Source organism: Macrosteles quadrilineatus, unplaced genomic scaffold (genome assembly GCF_028750875.1).
Source record: "Macrosteles quadrilineatus isolate MER2022 unplaced genomic scaffold, UCM_ALF_1.0 Scaffold_7__1_contigs__length_78375512, whole genome shotgun sequence".
Taxonomy (NCBI): Eukaryota; Metazoa; Arthropoda; class Insecta; order Hemiptera; family Cicadellidae; genus Macrosteles; species Macrosteles quadrilineatus.
This window is the reverse complement of record NW_026542600.1, coordinates 65,351,011-65,368,726: the sequence shown is the minus strand read 5'-3', so window position 1 is coordinate 65,368,726 and position 17,716 is coordinate 65,351,011.

Here is a 17,716-nt window from a genome sequence, read left to right as displayed (position 1 = left end):
AGAACTAGCTACTGTGATTAGGAGAAATCATTATAAATTTGCCATGTGCAAGATGATCACAAATGTGGCCGGGATCCCCAAAAACAGTCACAGGTATTCAGATAATCTTGGATGTAGCCACGATCACGTGAAATCATCACAGGTTTTGACACGATTGTGGTATATCATCAAATTCGTTACTGCGATTGTGAGAAATAATCCTAGGGGTTCTCATGATTGCCAGAAAGTCTAACGGATGTTCCGCGGTAGGAGTAAGTCAACATGTGTTAATTTTGCCCTGGTCGCAAGAAATTATCACGTATTTAGCCATGATTGTGTGAAATGCTCATTGTTTCTGGAATCCTTGTGTTGACGGGATCACAAGTAATGATCACAGGATTGATGTGATCGCGGGAAATCATAAAAAAATGTTGCTGCGATCACTTGAGTTGCTCACAACGTTGTCATTCTAGCTTTAACAGTCGAGGACCTATTGTTATTTTAAGTACCTACAGTACCGTATAAGAGATGATAATATGTACGGCAAAATATGGTTTCATGGATGTTTGATTGTTACTTTTGAGGGCTTGAATGTGCTCAAAGAGCACAACAATCAAAAGAAGGAAAAAAGAAACAATCAAAATAAGGAAAAAGAAAGATTCCTTAGTGTCCCTTAGTATTTAGAAAAACTTCTCAAAATTCTGAATACAAAATTGGCTTGAGAACAATAAATAACACTTTCAATATGATAACCAATAAAATAACCAAGGATAATGAACATCAAGACATATACGACAGATCTGGCATTTACAAAATTAACTGCTGTAGTTGTGAACAATTCTACATTGGTCAAGCAGGACGTTCGTATCGATCTAGATTCAAAGAGCACATTCAAGCCCTCAAAAGTAACAATAAAAAATCCATGAAATCAAATTTTTACGTACTTCTCTCATCAGGTAACCATGATTATACAAATTTAAACTGAACAAATAACATGAAATTTTAAAAATTCTAATCAGAGAAAACTGGATGGATTTGACAGAAGAATACCTGATATATAAGGAAAACCAGAAAAATACCAATCAAACTTTAAATAGCTAAATTCCTTCAAGAAATCCCAATTTTGACAAAACTGTACAATTAGATAATCAGTAGTTTTCAAATTTCCAAATCCTGTACTTTTTAATTATCACATCACTGTTAATTAAAATTATATTTACACAAAACCATTGTAAACAAAGCTGTATTTAGTAGACTAATTATTGAAGTTTAAATTGGACTTAGTCCGAAACATATAACTTTTCATGAAAAAAATATTAATAATTAATGCCAGAGTGCTCAATCGTTTTTAATTTACTGCCTTATTATATATAAATATATATATATATATATATATATATATATATATATATACATTTTGAATGGATGGTGTTTTTGGCCTCTGGGGACATCAAAATGAAAAAGTAAATCGGTTCCGAGCCTATGTCTTACCAATACCATGAGACCTACGGTAATAGCTAGCTACTCCCTGAGGGGAATTCTCTAAAAATGAGTCAGATAAAAAAGAAGAGGTCTACTGTATACATTACCTACTTATTACGTTTTATAACGATACAATTTTTTCATTGGAAGTGTAAACCAGCATTTTCATAAAAAATAGTCACCTGGCTATGTCCAATTTAGTTTGCACCATTTCATTCGATTCTTTTCGATAGCCTACATTTCTGTACGTACATGTTATTTGATGGGGAATCAAGAATCATTTGTTCGTTAATGTTTCTAGGGATTGGTAAAACATTAAAAAACCTAGATATTTTAGTTAGTTAAGGTTACTGTTAAAGCTCCTATAGTTAATTTAGTATGTAATAATAGATTTTATTATTGAGCTATATTGCCAAAAACCAGTTGTAATGTATGTAATAGCTATATTATGGGACAATGAAATCCTACTAGTTGTCATAATCCAGATATGTTATCATGAAAATACTTCCGTACTTACAGTGACCACCCCTTATTTATCATGTTAATTAATATTAATACTATAAATTGTATGAGATAAATACTATAATACCCTTGTAGCAGCAAACCTGCAGACTGAGTAAACGTCCATTTGCCTGATTGGATTTTTTTTACACATCCAACGATCCAACACACATGTTTTCTTAAACATGTCGGATTTATATCCTATTTAAATAGCATTATGTTTAACAAGTCACTACTTTGGTTTGATGTTATAGGTAAAGTAGTTGTTTTCAATTGTAAAGAAATTTACTAAATTAATAGTTTTCCAAAGAATTTAATATAAGAAAACTACAACAATTAACCGGTCCTCACCAAGGATAACATGGGATACACAACTACATATTCTTTATTTAGTACTTATTATTATCTTCCATTGGAAATACAGATAACGTTGCCATAATGGGGCTATCACAGATCTTTAACACAAGTAAAATTTCAAATATTTTAGTTTTTAAATTTTGAAACTAATACATCAAAAACCACATATATTTACTTCTCTGAGATCAGGCTTTCAAATTTAATTGAATTTCTTGTTTTAACACATACAATTCAATTTTATAAAATGATAAAGTACCAAAAATAAGGGTTGTATGCGTTTGATCCAAGAAATATGTTTTCTTTCAAAAATCAAAGAAGATTAAATCTAAATTAATTTTTGTCAGAGAACCACCGATGGTCACATAAGGAAACCACAAATCTATTTTCAACTGTATCCAATCTAGAAACAGCTGACAGGGGAAGTGGTTGGAATGTGGTTCAGGTGTTATCTTTAGTTGATAGTGAAGGGCCCCACTGAGACATCACTGATAAGTGACGTTTCATAAAGTAGCTGATGAGTTTTTACTGTAAAAAAGTATAACATTTTTAACTTATACACTTTGGTAATACAGAACTGATAAGAGCTCAAAATCTCTTCATAATAGTTATTAATGAATCAGCTAAGCATGTAAAATTTGAAACAAACTATAGTAACTGCAAATAAAAGTGTTTTTTTTTAACAGCTAATAAACAAAAATTATGCAACTACTGTTTATAGTAACATAGGTGTAAGGCCCCCCATACAATTTTCCGTCCCGGTCTCAAGGTTTTACCTTGAGGCCAGAATGCACCGGTGTTCAGTATTATTTGCGAACCGGCCTGTGCATAGGAGTCGGGTGGTAGGTTTGTTCTTCGAATGCGTAAGTTTTAAGATCGACAAGTCAACTATTGGAGATCTTGTGGCAATGGCAGTGATAGTGTATTTTATAGAAAATGGGATGAAGGGAAAGGGAAAGTCTTTGCTTGAATTAAAAAAATATTCTCATGTTAATAAACTAACACTTCAGCCGTATTACGGTGTTTTCAAGAGTTTAAAAGAACTATTTACGAATGGACGAACTAACTTAGATGGAGTTATAAATATTGGTTGCATTTTTCATTGCCAAGCTTGACACTGTTATCCATGAAGCCTCACAAAAAGTTTACGGTAAATACTTTGATACAGACAGGACACTGGAAGATCTGAAGTTCCCAACTAGGTGGTCTCGGACTGGGGGATTCCACATGTATACTGTTCTGTCTTGGAGCCAAGCTGCCTTGAGGCCGGGCCTCATGTGTTTCACATCCGGCCGTCCGGAAATCCGCCTCAAGGAATCCCCACACACTGTCAGTTCTTCCTTCAGTCCAGAACTGTACAGTTCAAACCTTGAGGCCGAACTCAACAAGTATGGAAGGCCTAATCAATGTCGTTCATTTTTCTATACCAGTTATCAAAGTCATGGAGCTAAAATATATGGAGGGCAATTAGTTTCTGGCCTATATTCTATTACAACTTTGAAATAATGAATGAGATGACAGCTTTGTTACTGGCTAAGATCAGCCAGTTTTTTTTAGCCAAGATCATCAAAAGCAAAATGAATAAGGACAGCTGGGTCCAGTTTCAAACCATTGACAAGAATTTGACATTTTACAAGATTAGAAACTATGTATCCACTCAGCTACCCAGCTAAAAACTCATTAGTGGCACTGTACTTAAGCTAAAACTTTGTAAATATACCTCAAATATATATGAATAAAAAATATGCGAAATAAAAGAAATCCTAAATCTATGCTTATTTTGTCAATTTTTACTCTTAAGCTTTATAGAAATAACCGCCCAAAACAGGTGAGAGAATTAGACAATCAAAACATACCTCCTTCAAATAGTCCAACAATTAATATTGCTTATCAGCTTACATGTTTTGTTGCAAAGACAACATTTTCAATGCTTGCAACTCGTCAAAATCACAATAAAAACAGGGACGACAGGAACATAAAAAAACATTAAAATGGTACGAATACACAAACAATCTTTAGATAGCGCTATCTTAATAATACTGTTTTAGTTTGGTGCGGGGTTGGTAGAAGACTGGAGGTCGGGCTAGTGGAATTTTATCCCCCTGGAATATTACACCTGAGCAAAACTTAACGTCACGTTAGGGGGTAAAATAAAATACCCCCGCCACAGCAAACCTGCAGACTAAGCGAATTTCCATTTGCCTGATTGGATTTACACTAAAATGTCTCCTTAAAAATATCACATTTATTCCCTATTTAAATAGAATCAGTTTAACACATACTTAGGTTTGCTGCAACAGGAAGGGTAAAAGTGTTTTTTATGTAAAATGTTAATAGTTAGTAAGAAATAAAAACATTTTCCAAATTTGGGCAAAAAATGTTAATAAACAAGCAAACTACAACAGTTTACTTATTCTCCATAAGAATAACATGGGAATTTTAAATTTACAATTTTTTGAAATTTTCCCCGTAACCATTAGGTGCATTATAACGCTTCAACATACTAAATTATTTGTTTTTTTAAGCTCTACAAAATAGTTTGGAAAGAAATTGCAAAATTTTATGTTTTTTTAGTCAAAAGTGGGAAAAACCCATTTTACCCCATAAAACCCCCCATAAACCCCCGTTCCCATGGTCCGATCATGCTGGTTCGCGAACTCGTTCGAATAAACGTAGGTTTACACGTTTGTACCAAATTTCATAAAAATCGGATCGTTTTTGCTCGAGTTATCGCGCTAACGGACACATATATAAATATATATATATATATGAATTTTAACGGATGGTGTTTTTGGCCTCTAGGGACCTCAAAACGAAAAAAAAATCCCGGGTCCAGGTCTTACCATGAGTACTACGGTAATAGCTTATTCCCTATATGGGAAATTCGCTAAAAACATTTGAGTTGCACAACCTGAGTTGAATAAATTAAAGGTGGAATCAAACGCATCTTTTTACGGTTGTGAATTTATCAGAACAAATTAAGAATAAATTAAAGATGGAACTGAACGCATCTTTTCACGTTTGTAAATTTAATCAAAGCAAATTAAATTATAAAACCTAGAGTTTATGGTACCGGCCCAGAATTTTACTCCCAGACCTTTACCTCCTTCACGAGTTTGGCTCAAAATGTACGGCCCGGATTTTTATCCCCTGTCCAGATATAGAACTTGGTGAGAATAATTAATTTTGTTCATGGATAGGTGTTTTTATAAAAAGACTATTATTTACTGCTGTTTATATTAAATGTTGTAGGCAAATTAAATGTGTAAACAAAAGATCAAAACAATTCAAAACATGTACAAACTTAAACTTAAGTTATCCTACTGTTTCCGTGAAAAATATCACTAAAACAACTGTCATATCCTTAACCCTTTGCTAATATAGGGGCAAAAGCCTACAGTAGCATGATACAGCAAAGTTGGTAGAATCTTACTTAACTCCATAATAAATTACACAATCTAGAACAGATAAATCAATAAAATGGTATAAGATTATCTGTTTCTGTCTGTGATCCTAAATTTATTGTATTGAGAACCGGTTTCAAGGTTATAACCTCATCATCAGGCTCTTGTTGTCACTCTTGCGAGATTGTCAAATTTTAAGCACACAAAGACACTAACATTTAAATTAATAAAACACAAAAAAACATAATGACAGACAATTAAGATAAATTCAAGAACTAAAGGGTGGACCAAAAAAACAGGGACAATTTTAAAATGTTATTACTCAGTTGTTATAAAGGCTGGAGAGTTCATTGGTGCGGCAAAAGAAAGTTTATTTAATGCCATTTAGTGTATAGTTACTATGGATCATAAATGGTTACCGCAACATCGTGCCTTTGTCATAGAGACTTTTTTGAAGAATAATTTGACTTTCATTTCTACTCAACGTCAATTTCGTGTTCACTTCAACTTTAGCCTTAATGGTGCAGCCCCAAACCGAATAAACTACTCAAAGATCGGTAAACAATGTCCTAAACACGGCTTTTGTACTCAAAATTAAACCTATGCAAATTTAAATTTCAATGCAATGTTTTGCAAACGGTTGGCTTTGGACGCTCGACGCAGGACACTCGCGCAAACCATTTCAATGTTTTCCGACGTCCGAACAGTCCGAGGTATCCCACTAGGTTTGACTTTGAGTGCAGAAGACGTGTTCTGGAAATTACTTACCCAACTTTAAATAGTTTTTCGCTTTGGGGTTGCACCATTACGGCCAATGTTGAAGTGAAAACGAAATTGACATTGAGTAGAAATGAAAGTCAAATTATTCTTCAAAAAAGTCTCAATGACAATGGCACGATGTTGCGGTAACCATTGATGATCCATAGTAGCTATACACTAAATGGCATCAAATAAACTTTCTTTTGTCGCATCAATGAACTCTCCAGCCTTTATAACAGCTGAGTAATAACATTTTAAAATTGTCCCTGTTTTTTTGGTCCACCCTTTAGTTCCACACACGACGCGGCACGGGCAGACGTTTTGTCATGACTGGGTCCCGATGCAGAATTGTTGTGACTATGTCATCGCTTGTTTTTAGCCGGACAGGTGAATGTCTTTTCAAAATACTACGTTGCCACAAAACTCATTAAATCAGAGTCAAAATTCTTTATCATCAAGTAGATTTTAATTTAGTTTATTTTAGCAATGGATATTGAACTCTGAACCACAGATTACACTCTGTGCCGTGTGTTGCGCCGTAAACATTGTACTGGCAACTGGATTCAGGCATGTGTACTAGCGGCCTACCTACCCCGCACCTGTTTTGCGCATGCCAAGGCCAAAGTTTCCTCACTTGCTACACAGGAAACAAAACTTAGTAATTTTAGCTTCAATTTGACACATAAAACGTTTAGTTACCTTGCCATTTAAAATCCCAGCATTCTTTATAAACACCCTGTATTGGCACTAAATATGAAATTTCATTTGTTTGGATCAGCTGACTGAAATCGTTAAAAAGCATTTGATAGTCCTGCTTGTTGACAAAAAAACAAAAAACTAAATTTAATTAAATTTTTTTTATAAAATTTCTTACAGTACCTACCTATTTTAATTTAATAAAAAAATTTATTATTTGCTAAATTTATTATTCTTGCCAATTTCTATACCTGGTTTGGGGGTCAAAATCTGGAATTTTTTACCCCTGGAATTAAATGTCGGTTACGGTAGGCCTACCGAAGGTACCGGTACCGACATTTCACCATCGGTTCTCGTTCCGATTCTTTTGCCAAGAACCGGCGGAACCGACATTTGAAGTGAAGTACCAACCCATCGCTAATTAATACGATTCTATCTAGGTGTGGTTGTTAGTGGTTTTACTGTATTTAATTCTTGACCATCCCTTTCATGACATTTTAAGCAGAACACAGCATTGCCTTTATTTTTAACATTAATGTTGAACTGGCAAAATCCTGCAATAACAGCAAATAGCTTTTGGTAGATGACTAAACACCAATGGAGGGTGATAATTTTCAGACAAACTAAGGTTCATTGCTGCCTACATTAAATATTACTCAAAGGTCCAAAAGAAGGGTCAGACTATACAAGATTATTACAGACTATAGAAGATTCAAAAACCGAGACTCTTCTGTAATATAGCTAGCTGATGTTGGCATCATTCATAAATACAGAGCAACCAAAATTGACCTTTTTATTAGTTTTAAGATTCAAATCACTGATCACTGAGAAGTAAGGTACAGATGAAACACTGAATGGTATCTAGGGCCAAGTCCAACACCACCCTCCTGACCATCATATACTACGGTAGAGGAAGACCCTGTGCAATACGAATTTTCCCAGAGTGCTCACCGCTCGGGCACTTCCTTGCTCTTCAAAAGTACATTTCCGGCTCAACATACTAGCACTGAAAGCGCACATAAGCAAGTTTCCTCTGTAACAGTTTAGTTTAAATTCTTGTTCTTTCATAACTCATAGTGACAAGACTATTTTTATCAAGTAGCTCATATCATTGACTAGACAGAATAGACTTCCCAAGTAATATAAAACTTGAAGCCCAAAAAATGTGGTGCAGTCTGTTGAGATGGTCTACCAACTAATTACAATATTCTGTGTCAAGTGATAAACCAATCAACTGTTTGCTAAGATACTGCATTGATTTAAATTAAGTATCTGGGGACTGAGCTTTGCTCGGGGGAAATCATTAGTTTACCTACTCTGAAAGCAGTCTTAGTATTGCAGATACATTAATCCATTTCCACACTCCACACTGCTCACCTTTACTACTTCCTTCACCACTCCCTACGTCGTGGACCAGTTCCCCCCTTCCCATAGCATTTTAGGATTGCAGATACATTAATGTAATTACCACAGACAGTTCCCCCTCTCTGCACTGCCATCCTTTACTACTTCCTTCACCACTCCCTACGTCGTGGACCAGTTCCCCCCCCCCCCTTCCCATAGCATTTTAGGATTGCAAATACCTTAATCTAATCGTCATAAAAAGTTCGCACACTATACTTTTAATACTTTCTTGTGGCGATCATACAAAGTAGGTACCGGTATTTTAAGCCAAGTAAGAATGGAGATGAGTGTAGGATGAGTGGTGCGATATTGTAGTCTTGTTAGTGACTAAGGCTGACATTCCTTAGAGACATCTGTTAATTAATAGCCCATACAGCTAATGGCAAGTAAGGGACCTACAGTTATTGTGGAATCCTAACCACATTTTTGCCTTGGTATATACGAATTGGTCTAACTATCAGGATTCGTAGTACTCACTCGTGCGGACATTAATCCACACCAGGGAGTATCGCATCCACAGTGCATGCCTATAAATACCCACAATTCGTGACCTCCTAGTAGTTGGATTACAGGACGACGCCACCCGTCCCACTCCGGACTGCTCGCTTTACTACTTCTTTCACCACTTCTTACATCACAGACCTGTGGTCCCTCCCTTCCCATAGCATTTTAGGATTACAAATACCTTAATCTAATCGTCATAAACAGTTTGCACCATCCGGACTGCTCGCATTTACTACTTCTTTAGACATAGACATATTTTATTGACACAAAACGTTCTTTATAAAGTACATTTCATACATAAGAACAGGTTTCAAGAACATAGTGATGTATTTTATAGTAAAATTAATAGTTAAAATAAACTCATGTAGAATAGAGAATTTGTATCTACACTATAGGATTCTCCAAAAATTTGTCAAGTGAATAGAAGGCTTTATCAATTATTTTATCTTTGAATTGAGTAGCATTTAATTTTTTTAGGTACAGGGGTAATTCATTGTACAATCTGAGTCCCATATATTGAGGGCTGTTCCTAAATATCGTCAACTTGTGATGTGGTAATCTAAAATTATATTTATTCCTTGTATTATAATTATGTGTACATTTTACTTCATCTGACAAATTTTCCTTAGTGTTATGTATCCAATTTAGAATTTCATTTATGCATAATCAAAAAATGGTGTGAATTCTAAGATTTTTAAACAGGTTTTTACATGATTTTCTCCCTCTTGATTTGATTAAGGTTCTAATATTTTTTTCTGTAAAATTAGTAGGGATTTGACTTCTGTTGACACTCCCCACAGTATGATTCCATACCTCAAGATGGATTCAACGTATCCATAGTCAACTGTGATACATGTATCCTGGGGTACACAGTTTATCAGGTGAAAGAAAGCAAAAGAAATAGATCTTGGTTTCCCTTTCATCTTATCTATGTGAATCTTCCAATTAATATGAGTATCAAGCAATGCACCCAAAAATCTATGAGATTCTACTAAATTTGGAATTTTATCGAGAATTAAAGTTTAAAAAAAAACATTTGATTATATGAGTTTTGTCAATATTTAGCTTTAAACCACTATCCAAAAAACCAATTTACCATACAATCCAAAGTGTTTTCCATTCATACAATTAAGTTATTTACTGAATCCTCTCTTATGATTGCTGTTGTATCATCAGCAAATAAGATTAAATCTCTGCCAATAGCTTTTGGAAGGTCATTAATAAAGATCAGTAAAAACAGAGGGCCCAATATTGACCCTTGAGTTACCCCATAACTAAATGTTTCACACCGTTTTTGGTCACTATTGTTCTATACTTTCTATTCTGTAAATAAGAGTCTAATAAAGAAAAACTTTTACCCTTAATACCGTTGTATTTAAATTTTGAAAGCAAAATAGAATGATCCACGCAATCAAAGGCTTTAGACAGGTCACAGAAAACACCAGCAGTAGTTTCAGACCTGTACAAAGCCTCTGTAACATCATTGATAAATTCCATCAGTGCACTGTTAGTGCTGTATGTCTTTCTAAACCCAAACTGTTTTTCATAAAACAAATCATTACTGTTAAAATAGTTTACTAGCCGGAAATTGATAACTTTTTCAAATATCCTTGAAAATTTACTTAAAACAGATATTGGGCGGCAGTTATTTATGTCGGTTCTAGCCCCTTTTTTGTATATCACATAGGAGTAATATGAGAGTATTTCAATTTTTCCGAGACAATACCACATTCAAAGCATTTATTAATTATATCTGAGAGGGGTTCAGCAATTTTATTTGCTACTGCTTTGATGAGTGAAATGGGAACTTCATCCCAACCTACCGAAGTCTTATTTTTCAAAGAAAAGTATTTTTAAGATTTCATATTTGTTGCTTGGTTTAAAGTTATGCAGTGAACACCCCTTTATATCCAGAGATATTTTCATATTTGGATGGACACCCTTTACAATAGGATTTGGCAAGTTTAAGCTATTAACATAAAAAAAAGAATTAAAAGTTTTGGCAACAACATTTTGATCTTCAATTAATTCATTATTAGACTGTCAATGAAATATTATTGCTACAACTATCTTCTTTTCTAATGCCTAATTCGTTATTTACAACTTTCCACATAGCTTTTGGTTTATTTAATGCATTATTTATATATTTACTGTTAGACCTTTTTTAACTGTTTACACCTTATACGAAATATCTTTTTATAGGACTTTACATTAAGACAAATTGGGTCTGTACTGGTTTTAGCTTGCCAATGCAACTCACGCTTTCTTTTGCTAGAAACCTTGAAACATGTTGTTACCCAATCCAATATAACAGTTTTTATCTTTGAATTCTTTTTTACAGCCTTTAGTTTTTTACAACATTTCACCACTTCCTACGTTACGGACCTGTGTCCCTCCCTTCCCATAGTATTTTAGGATTACCTTAATCTAATCGTAATAAACAGTTCCCACACTCCGCACTGCTAGCCTTTACTACAATGTATCGAGTAATCTTCAGTATAATCTTTACTCAATAGTAACAACTGATGTTTTTCCTTTTGTACTGTATTTTGTAATTTGCTAGTATACTGTGGATAAATGGCTTATTATGAACACATGTTACAACTTACAAGTCTTTTGTTTACTTTTTCCGTGTTATTTAATTCAACCAACATATAATTACTTTGCAACCCAAAAGACTAATGTTAAAAAAATGTGACTTTCATTTTTCAATGTAATTAGATTTTTGTGCTGTAAACTTGTTTTTAGGCCAGAAATAAACTATTTACAACTTAAAACATTTTAGGAAAATCCTCGAAGCCGTTTTCGAGATCTTTGTGCAAGCAAGTATACATACAAGCAAACATTGCTCATATTAGAGTATAGGATATTTAACCCAATAAAATAGTAAACTCTAGTGAGATGGTCCTCAACTTCATCTATTTTCTTGGCTTAAAATTTTTAGATCACATGGGAAGTCTATTCTGTGTATAGTCAATGCTCATATCTTTAAAAATTGTTCTATCCGAATCATTGATTGTAAATACAGAAACTCATTCCAATAGTAAAATCGGAAGAATTTTGGATTTTATGTTCAAAATGAGCTGATACCAGAAGCTACTCTTCATAATACAGTCTGAGATCAATTCATTATTCATCTGAGTAGAGTCAGATGACATATGGCTTTAAGTGGACTGTTTTAATGATAAAAAAAAAACATAGAACTGATAGTAGATTGTTGATATCAGTACACTCTGGCATTACTGGACATAAATCACTCGGAGAACTAGCATATAGCTCACGTATATTCAAGAGAATATGTTTACTTCCAACACCACAGGTCCATCAACACCACCATATATTTTCTGTACCAGAGACTACTATGGTGGAAGATGTATTGCATCAATGTTGTACAGACCGACCTGGGAGATGGTACACACAGCCTTTCACGTGTTGGTAACAGCAACACTGGCTGCCAGAACGGGCTGAAAAGGATTTACAATACAATACTACATTATATTTGAGAAATTAAAAAGAAAAGAAAAAGAAGAAAACACTGCACAGCTTAACTGTCAATGTCACCATTAACAAGTGATACCATGGATGATATAATATTTCACAATCTACAGTTAAATTACTATATAACAGTACAGGGTGTCCAGCGTCCCATCACAATCACAATACAATTCAAGGACAATAATTCCAGGTTTTCAAGGTTCAAAATTCAAAACTACCAGGAAAAAACTAGAATATAACATTTCACATTATAACTTGGATTTTGGTTTCGAACAGTTCATTATAGTAGCCACAGAAAGATATTAGTAAAATTCAGGAATTTAAAATCTGGATTCCTTATCCTAAAAACTGAGCCACAAACCAAGAACACAAGTTCAAATGTTATAAGATACAACAGAGATCTTTTAGTAAAAATCGTGTAAGGTACAAAATTTTAAGGGGGGAAAAAACGTACTGCGAATAAATGAACACCAAAACTTACCCGATTTTTATCCACAATAGCCTACTCCTAGGCCTATGTGTTGGCCATAGCTTGGGCTATGGGCCAAAGAACGTACGTAGGCCTATTTATAATCACGGTGAAGTACATAAACACACTCATATGACATGTTTATAATTGATAGCACTCATTTCACCAAATAAAGTTAAACCGACCGATTTTACAAGTATTTAACGCCGAAGACAACATAACCCCAAACTGGTGTTTGTTTGTAGACTGACGACAGACGACAACCAGACCGGGTCAATAGTTGAATATTCGATCAGCTGTCGTCTAGTAGTACTTTTTAAGTTCGCTGCTTGAGCGCGTGGGAACGAAGGATTTTACTTCAAGACAGAATTATTCGTTCGCACGCTTTCGACCAGTTAAAAACGCCGTTACGTTACACTCTACGTTCATCGTAATCCATACGCCGATCGCCGATATTACGAAGGTTAGCTATTCTAATAGTTAGGCCATTTCTACGTTTTACTTTATTTTCATTCAATTTCGTTTCAGAATTCGATTAGACAGATCTAAATTTAACAACTTAGATTTCACCGACTTCAGTCGAGACCCGCCAGTTCCTGCCTGACAGTGACTAGCGATGGCTATTGTTTGGTTTTATTTTAATTAATTAGTTTTGAAATTACGATTTCTACGTTCACTAAACGAATAATTATTACGTTAATTTATTTTAGTTAATTAATTCACCGTTGTAATGCCCCGAGACTTGTCATTGAGTTCTAAACCCCGTCTTTGGCAGGCGAGAGAACCTAATCTTGGGTGTGTTCAGATTTGAACAAGTAGTTACGAATATTAGCATTGAATTCGTTAAAACCGTATCACGCTAGATTCTCCGTTCAATTATATTAATTAGGCCCCGACGACTCTGTAGGATTTGCTTTTTACATTATATTCTATTTTATATTATTTACCAACGTCTTTAGCCAAATAGTTTAAAGTTTAATACGAGTATTTATATCACAAATGGCTAAGATAGAATACTTGTCAGTCCTACAGAGTCAATCTAAAAGTTAGGCAAAATTTACCAAAACACTTTAGCGAAGATGAGGATGAAATAGCTCCTACTGAGCGCCTGCAGGATTTCCTGAGCGCTTCAAGAGCTCTGAGCCTTCGATTAAATTTTAATAAAGTGATCAATCAAAGCCGTGACAACTTCGTATCGACCCCTGGATTTTTCTCGGTTCTGAGCACTCCGGGGAAGAAATTTGAGTGTGGCTGGTTCTAGGGGTAGGCCTAGCCTGACTTTGGTGGATACTAGTTTATTCCCCCCCTAGAATTTTGCATCACAATCGGTTCTTACTGCTAATTTACTTGACTTGCTGTAGGTACCGTACTTACAATAACAATAGGTTCTCGACTGTTAACATTAGAATGGCAACGTTGTGAGCATCTCATGTGATCGCGGTGAATTCCGTGTGATTACTCGTGATTGAAGCAATCCTGTGATCATTACTTGTGATCTCAGCAACACAAGAATTGCAGAAACAATGAGCACCTCAAACGATCGTGGCTCAAACGAAAGTCGGTGATAATTTTGGAATAATTCTGTGAAAATTAACACGAGAATGATTTCTTACTATGGCGGCAACACCTGTTCTTTCCGGTGATCATGTCAACCTCTAAGATTATTTCTCACGATTGCGGGAATAAATTTGATGATACACTACAATCGTGACAGCACCTGTCATGGTTTCAATTCTATTGTAATGAGGCAAAATCCGTGATGATTTCCTGGGATCCCGACAACATCCGTGATGATTTCTCACTATGTGGAATATCCGTGATCAGATATTAAAATTTGTGATGATTTCCCGCAATCACGGTGACAAACGTGATGATTTCAAGCGATCGTGTCAACATCACCATGATGATTTCCACGATCTCAGCAATTCCATGATCATTACTTACGATTCAGAGATTTTTCCTGGTCAATAAAATTCATATACAAATTCCCAGTTTCCAGATCAGCTGGACACCCTGTCCGTAATAATTTCTCGTGATCACGACAACACATGTGGTGGATTCTTATAATCGCACCAACATCCGTTTATCTCTCCAGCGATCTTATCTTTAGTTATTTCTCGATCACAAACAAATAACTGTGGGTGTGTTGCTAGCGTAGTGGTTAGCGTCTGAGATTTCGGATCGGGAGGGACAGGTTTAATTCCTGTCAGATAAATGCCACTGGCATAGAAAATAAAGAAAGAGAAGACTATACCGTGATCGTCCTAACACTTGTGATGATATCACATGATTGCGGAAATATGGGATCATCTTCAGTGATTATTTCACAACTTGCCACTATTTTTTGCGATAGCAACCACATCAGTGATCATCATATGCAATCGCGGTGAAATTTATGATTTCTTGCTATTGCGGCAATTGAATCATTTCTTAATCGCGGCAACATCTGTGATTAGTGATGTGGGCCGGGTAAATACCCAGTGGGTAGGTAAATATAAATTGGGTTTTTACCCGGGTATTTACCCCAGGCCCGGGTAAATACCCAAAAACTGGGTATTTATAATTTTTATTAAAGTTAGAGAAGATTTAGATGTTTTTTTTGCAATTATTACCTTGTAAGGATGTAAAATTGTGATAAAATGTGCTAAACAAAATTTGATATGGTCACTACTGACATTTTACTTCTGGGTATAATCGCCATAAATATCCAGGTCTGAGCATAAAGCATAATCGGCATAAATACCCTGGTCGCATGGTTGCACTGGTTCTGAGTTTTTAATTTCTATGATAGATAGGACTAGATGAATTTATTTGATTTAAAGTGAAAAAAAAATAAATAATTTGCAAAGTAATAATTATTATTTAGAAAGAACGGAAAATTTAACCTAGTAGTGGCCTATGTGTAAACAACTTAAGAAAATAATTTTGAAATTCAATCTGTAGGATGGCAGTATTTAATAATATTTTTGTTCTAGATCTTTTGTTGGTATCAATGGTATAAAAAAAAAACTAATTTCATAAACTTGTGATACAAAACATTTGAATCTATAGCACAATAGATCTTTCAAAATTATACAGTCTAACCTTGATATAACGAACCTCGATACAACGAATTCCTAGATATAACAAATTTTTTTAAATCCCCTAGAACTCTCCATAAGACACAATGTATATTTTACCTCTACATAACGGACAAACCATAACAACGACCTTGATTTAACGAATTTTTCATGATTTCGGCTAAAATAACACACCTCAATATAGCGAATTTATCATTGTCAGAACCTCTACATTGCGAATTTAACCTCTGCATAACAAATTGTCTACGTCTTTCCCTCGATATAACAAATCCCCCACCCCTTTATTGTTTTTGAAAAATCTGTTTCTTTATCAAATGAAATGGAAAGGTGACGTCATCGCTTGCGCTAACATTTGTCTGCTCCGTTTTACGTGGTTTTACACATCTCTGTCTGCTTTCGCTGCACGCGCTATGTTGCAACTGATAACTGATTTCATTCACTGAGGACTGATGACGACTTAATGTTTAGTAAGCTGTAGGGATGGACGAGATTGGATTTTTAGTTCGAGACGAGACGAGACGAGATTTTTTATTTCTCATATAATTTCGAGACGAGATCGAGACGGGATTTCCCTTCTCATACACAACGGGAAATGCACGTTCAAAATTTTTACCTGATTTTGTAACATTGTTAGATGACTGTTTAAATACAAAAATAATGATAATAGGCAAGAATATTTACAATCTTTTATTAAAAAACATCAGCATAACATTTTTTTATTAATCACGCCTAACTTATTAAAAATGCCTACGATTAGGAAACATAGTGATATCAGTTAGGATAGAGTTCAACTTATCCTAAAATAAAATAAATCATAAAATAAAAGCAATATTAATTTTTATAAAATAGTTACTTGTTTTGACTTTTTATAGTAATAAAACATTCCTCACACTGCTTACACTTAACAAAACTTCTCAAATGTTATTAAAGTAATATTTACATTTAAAGAATTAATTAAATAAGAACGCCTTCGCAAAGGAAACACAACTACAACACGCTCCTGTATTGTGGGTATTGCATTGACTTTCTGCAGGCGTTTTTAATTTTTTTTTTTTTTTTTTATTCTCGTCTCGATAAAAATCTCGGCCAAAAAGAAATCTCGTCTCGTGTAACGAGATTTAAAATTTCCCGAAATTTCGAGACTTGACCATCCCTAGTAAGCTGTGATTGGGCGATAAGTAACTATGGTGAATTGTACAGTTTTTGGATGAAGAGAAACCTAAGAAAGAATATAAAAACAAAACCAAAGAGAAAGAATAGCAACATCGTTATTTTAACATTCCTTTTTCGAGTGTTTTTATTATCTTTAAGTTGGCTATGATTATACACTTTTATAATGTCTTATCTAATAATTTACTGTATTGTTTTCAATACGATTTGTTTCAACTAGCAACACCAATGCTATAGTTAATGATTATTATTGACATTCCTCTGTTGTGATAAATCAGTACTGTACTGTAAGTAGCCTACCGGCCTATCACGAGCAGTAGCTTACAAAACTTTCTACTACTGTTTTGTTTTGTTCTTAACATGGTTTATGACTACGCAATACAGTGTTTGGCTAGGTTTTAGGAGGGTTAGAACAAGCT